The sequence below is a fragment of the Canis lupus genome, chromosome 3 (assembly GCF_048164855.1).
Source record: "Canis lupus baileyi chromosome 3, mCanLup2.hap1, whole genome shotgun sequence".
In the NCBI taxonomy this organism is placed as follows: Eukaryota; Metazoa; Chordata; class Mammalia; order Carnivora; family Canidae; genus Canis; species Canis lupus.
In genome coordinates, this window is record NC_132840.1 from 25277117 (window position 1) to 25283340 (window position 6224).

Consider the following 6224-nt stretch of genomic DNA (forward strand, 5'->3'; position numbering starts at 1 on the left):
TTCGGAGTGAGGTAGAGCTGAATGGAAGCCAAGCTACAGTGGCTGAGTGTGAAGATATCCACTTCTGACCAAGACATGGAACTTGACCAGAATCCTGTTTCCGGGGGAAGTACAGAGTTACAGTAGATATGGGGTATTGGTATGGCAGCTCATACTGAGGCTTCTCTGAGTCATACTCCAGGCAGGAGCTGGACACCGTTGCCATTAGTTGATTGCAAACACTGTTTCTCACAGTCTGTGAGTTTCAAAAGCAAGGTTTCTCAACATTGTACCTGCTATGGAATCAATGTTTGTGTCCTGTCCCCCATATTCATATGTTGAGGTTCTAATCCTTAATATGATGGTATTAGAAGGTGGGGCCTTTGGGAGGTGATTAGGTCATGAGGGTAGAGGGTCATGCATGGGATTAGTGCCCTAATAAAAGAGACCATAGAGAGCTCCATCATCCCTCCCACTATGTGAGGACACCTGGAGAAAATGCCATCTGCAGCCCACGAGAGCACCCGAGCATGTACCCTGGTTGCATCTCACCAGCACCCAGCGATGCTGACAGTGTCCTGGACTTCCAGCCTCCAGAACTGTGAGAAATGACTTTCTGTTTTTCATAAGTCACTCAGCTTGTGGTACTTTGTTATAGCAGCTTGAACAAACTTAGAGCACCCTTAATGATAATTTATAAAAGCCATTTTTACAGGTTCACCACGCTTGATCTGTGATAAGTGCTCAATGAGATGATGCCACTTACCGCTCCTGGCAGCATCATAATTTCATACTCACTCTCCATCTGAGTGAACTGAGGCTCTCTGAGCTTACTGGCCAGCAAGCTCATCACCAGGGGCCCCAAGGATTATGGGCATCACACAGCAGGACTCTGTTGGCAACATTCCAGACTCTGAATTTGGAGATTCCAACACAGCAATGGATAGGCTGTGCTACTCCACTGAATAGGCTGCTGCTACTCCACTGAAGCCAAACATGAGTGGTCAGATATGGAGTAGGACTTCCTGGTCCTGGAGACAATATGGAATGCTTCCATGCATTTTCTATCTCCTCTGATTGTGTTTGGAGGAGGACTGGACTCTTATCCAGCAAGAACCATTTGTAAGGTCAACCTTAGAGTTTCTCTCCAGGATTCCTCCACTTTCCAGTGCCCATCATATATTTAACATCTTTCTAGTAGCCCTGGGGAACACTTCAGTTTTCCAGTATGGCATGATTGTCATAGGAAAATCATAGAACAAAAATTAACAAAAAGAGAAAATGCTAGAGTCACCCATGGTTGTGGTAACACTGGCTACTGGTCAGCATTCCACAGAGAGAGGGGGAATGTCCAGACGTATGGCCCTGGACTGGTCTCTGGCTGTGCTCCTGGCTGCAGAGTGTTGGGGGTGAGGCAACAGGAGATTTCTTATGTGGCCTTTACTATGTTGAGCTAATTTCTATCTATTCCTATTTTTTGGAGTTTTTATTTTTTTTACTTTAACATTTTTTAATTTATTTCAGAGATAGTGAGACACACACACACACACACACAGAGAGAGAGAGAGCACATGAGCATGTGGAGGGGTAAGAAGGAGAAGCAGACTCCCTGCTGAGCAGGAAGCCCATTGTTGGGCTGGATCCCAGGACTCTGAGATCATAACCTGAGCTGAAAGTAGACACTTAATCAACTGAGCCACCCAGGTGCTCCTGGAGTTTTTAATATGATGGGGTATTGAATTTTATCAATACTTTTTCTATATCTATTGAGATGATCCTGTGATTTTTATCTTTAACAAGTAGTGTTGGGAAATGGGATATCTATATTCAAATTATTAAAATTAGACACTTATCTTACACCATACACACTGAAAAGATTAAAAACTTAAATATAAGACCTGAAACTATAAAACTCTTAGAAGATAACATAAGGGAGAATCTTCATGACATTGGCCTTGGCAATGATTTCATGGATGTGACTCCAAATGCACAGGCAACAAAAGCAAAAAGAGACAAGTTTTCATTAAACCAGAAAGCTTCTGCCTAGCAAAAGAAATAACAGAGTGGAAAGTTAATCTATGCAACTGAAGGAAATATTTGCAAACCATTTATTAGGTAAGTGGTTAATTTCCAAAATATATAAGGAATTTTGACAACTCAATAGCAAAAAACAACTTGATGAAAAAATAGAGGACTTGAATATACCAGTTCTCATTAAGGAGATGTACAAATTGCCACGGTGTATACAAAAAGCTGGCCAGCTTAGTTGGAAGGGCATGCTACTCTTGATCTTGGAGTTTTGAGTTTGAGCCCCACATTGGGTGCAGAGATTACATACATACATACATACATACATACATACATACATAAAATTTTAAAAAAGGATGCTCAATGTTACCAATCATGAGGGAAATGCAAATCAAAACCACAACAAAATACCATTTCATACCTGTTAGAATGGCTATTAGCAGAAAAATAAAAGACAAGTGTCAAAGCTGGAATCTTTGCACATTGTTTATGGGAATGCAAAATGGTGCCACTCTGGAGAACAGTATGGGGGCTACTCAATAAAATGAAAAATAGAGCTGGGATCCCTGGGTGGCTTGGCGGCAAAAGCGTCTGCCTTCAGCTCAGGGCATGATCCTGGAGTCCTGGGATCGAGTCCCACATCAGGCTCCCTGCATTGGAGCCTGCTTCTCCCTTTGCCTATGTCTCTGCCTCTCTCTGTGTGTCTCTCATGAATAAATAAATAAAATCTTTAAAAAAAAAAGAAAAATAGAGCTATCATATGATCCAGCAATCCCCCTTCTGGGTATTTATCTAAAATAATTGACATGGGGATCTCAAAGAGATATTAGTACTCCCACGTTAGTACTCCCACGTTCCTTGCAGCACTAGTCACAATAGCCAAGATATGGAAACAAAGTAAATGTTGGTTGACAGATGAATGGATAAAGAATATTTGATAGATACATCCAACAGAATACTGTCAGCCTCATAAAAGAAGGAAATCTTACAATATGCAACAACATGGGTGAACCTTAAGGACATTATGCTAAATGAAATAAGCCAGACTTGGAAAGACAAACTGCGTAATACCACTCATGTGAGTTACCCAAATTGTCAAAACTCACAGAAGCAAAGAGCAGGATGGTGGTTTCCAGGGACAGGGGGAAGGGAGGGACTCTAGTCAATGAGTACAGTTTCAGTTATGTGAAATTAATAAGTTCTAGAGATCTACTATACAAAATTGTGCCTATAGTTAGCAATCCTCTATGGTATACTTAAAAATCTGTTGGGGAATCCCCGGGTGGCTCAGCAGTTTAGCGTCTGCCTTTGGCCCAGAGTGTGATCCTGGAGTCCCGGGATCGAGTCCCGTGTCAGGCTCCTGGCATGAAGCCTGCTTCTCCTTCTGCCTGTGTCTCTGCCTCTCTCTTTCTATCATGAATAATAAAAAAAAAATTTAAAAATCTGTTAAGTGTGTAGATCTCATGTTAAGTGTACTTACCACAATAAAATAAGATTTAAAATTTAAAAAAAATTGTGATGCCTGGGTGGCTCAATAGTTGAACGTCTGCCTTTGGCTCAGGCTGTGATCCCGGAGTCCAGGATCAAGTCCTGCATCAGGCTCCCCTGGCTTATCCCTCTGCCTATGGCTCTGCCTCTCTCTGTGTGTATCTCTCATGAATAAGTAAATAAAATCTTAAAAAAAATAATGCCACTACTTTGCTCAAAATCCTCTATGGAGAGACTGACTGCTGACATCAAATGTTTGTGATGATATGGAGGGACCAGAATGTTCACACCAATGGGAGTGTGAAACAAGCACAACTACCATGGGAAAAAGTTTTACGGGTTCCTAGGAAGTTAAACAAACACTGACCATATGATCTAGCCATTTCACGCATAAGTATTTACCAAGGAGAAATTAAAGCACATTTCCACACAGACTTGTACACAAATGTTTATAGTAGCTTCTTCATAATAGCAAACAGTGAAAACAGCACAGATGTTCATCAACAGGTGAATGGATAAACCAACTGTGGTCCATCCACACCATGGGATCCTATTAGCAATGAGAATAAACTGACACCTGACACCTGCTACAATATGGATGAGCCTCAAAATATTATGCTGAGGGCAGCCCGGGTGGCTCGGTGGTTTAGCGCCGCCTCAAGCCCATGGCCTGGTCCTGGAGATCCGGGATCAAGTCCCACGTCGGGTTCCCTGCATGGAGCCTGCTTCTCCCTCTGCCTGTGTTTCTGCCTCTCTCTGTCTCTCATGAGTAAATAAATAAAATCTTTAAAAAAATAAAAAAATTTAAAAAATATTATGCTGAGTAAAAGAAGCCAAACAAAAGAAGAGTACATATGATAAGATACCATCTCTGTAAAATTCTGGAATGTAATGCAACGCAGTGACCAAAAACAGATCAGTGGTTGCCTGGGGATAGAGGTGGGGATAGGGAGGGAAGATTGCATTAGGGGATGAGGAAACACTGGAGGATGATGGATAGGTTTATTATCTTAGTTACAGTCACAGTTTCTTAGGTGTATGCATATGTCAAAACTTATCGGATTGTATATTTATACATGTGCAGTTTAGTGTATGTCCATTTATTGAAGTACTTCAATAAAGCTTCTAATGGCTCCCACCTTGGCATAAATCAAAGTCAATGTGTTTATAAATGCTACAGCTTTGCCTCTCACTTCACCTTTTACCAGGCTCCCACTTTTACCAAGCTCAGGGCACCAAGACCTGCTTTCTGTTCTACAGGCACACTGGGCTCTTTCAGTTCCTCAAGGGTTCGCCCTTGTGGTTTTCCTCTGGATGCTTTCCCACAGCTCTTCTGCGGTTCTCACCTTCTTACCCTTTGGGTCTTAAACTGAGCATGGTGTCCTTCTCCCCTGATTTTATCCACTACCTTATCACCTTCTTCCTTCCTTCCTTCCTTCCTTCCTTCCTTCCTTCCTTCCTTCCTTCCTTCCTTCCTTCCTTTCTTTCTTTCTTTCTTTCTTCTTTCTTTCTTCTTTTTAAAATATTTTATTTATTTATTCATGAGAGACACACACAGAGAGAGGCAGAGACATAGACAGAGGAAAAAAGCAGGCTCCATGCGGGAAGCCTGATGTGGAACTCGATCCCGGGACTCCAGGCCAAAATCGGCGCTAAACCGCTGAGCCATTGGGGCTGCCCTATTTCTTTTTTTCTTATACCTCTTATTAACTTGCATCTTTCCATATAGTCAGTCTGGCTCCTTGAGTCCTGGGACCTTGTCTGTCTTCTCACCACTGTGTCACAGGACCTGAGCCAAGCCTGGTGCAGCACTCATTCAGTTGGACAGTTGGTGCTAACACACATCTGTGGAGTGGGCCACCTGCCAGGTGAAACCTTCTTCCTCTCAGGGACTCAGGGACTTATCCCTTCCTCAGTCCATTTAAGGATGCACTTACTTCGTGCAGGCACTGTTCTAGGCAAGAAGCGTGAAGAAAGTAAACAAAACTTTTACCTGTAGCCCTTGGTTTCTAGTGGGAGGAGGGGTGATGGCAGCGACAGACAAGTAAAATTGTATGAGACAGGGTATCAGGCAGTGGTGAGGATCATAGAGAGAAACAAAGCAGGGGCATGGCACATCTGGAAAGCAGTAATAATATCGGCTACTTCAGACACAGGCTTCTCCAATGTCCCCCTAACTCATTCTCCCCTGACCTGATTGTGCCTCAGTTTCCTCCTTTGTAAAATGGGATGGAGTGACAGCACTCCCCTTCCTCACCAGCTGTGAATACCACGTAGGGCCGCGTGGTTGAGCACCAGCAGCTGTTGTTTGCACCGCGATTTCCTCTTCCCTTTTCTCCCCCTCCTACCACCCCCAACCACTGGGCTTATATTTATTTATTTATTTTTAAAGATTTTATTTATTTATTAGAGACAGAGAGAGAGAGAGAGAGAGAGAGAGAGGCAGAGACACAGGCAGAGGGAGAAGCAGGCTCCATGCAGGGAGCCCGACGCGGGACTCGATCCCGGGACCCCAGGATCACGCCCTGGGCCCAAGGCAGGCACCAAACCGCTGAGCCACCCAGGGATCCCTCCCACTGGGCTTTTAAAAAAGAAATTAAATACCACCATTTCTTCTTAAGTGTTGTGGTTTCGGTTTAAAGCACGGCTTTTATGATTACAGAAAATGCAGACAACGCAGTCGCCCGCCGCGCGGTCCTTGACACCCATTTCCCGGAGCGGGACGTGGA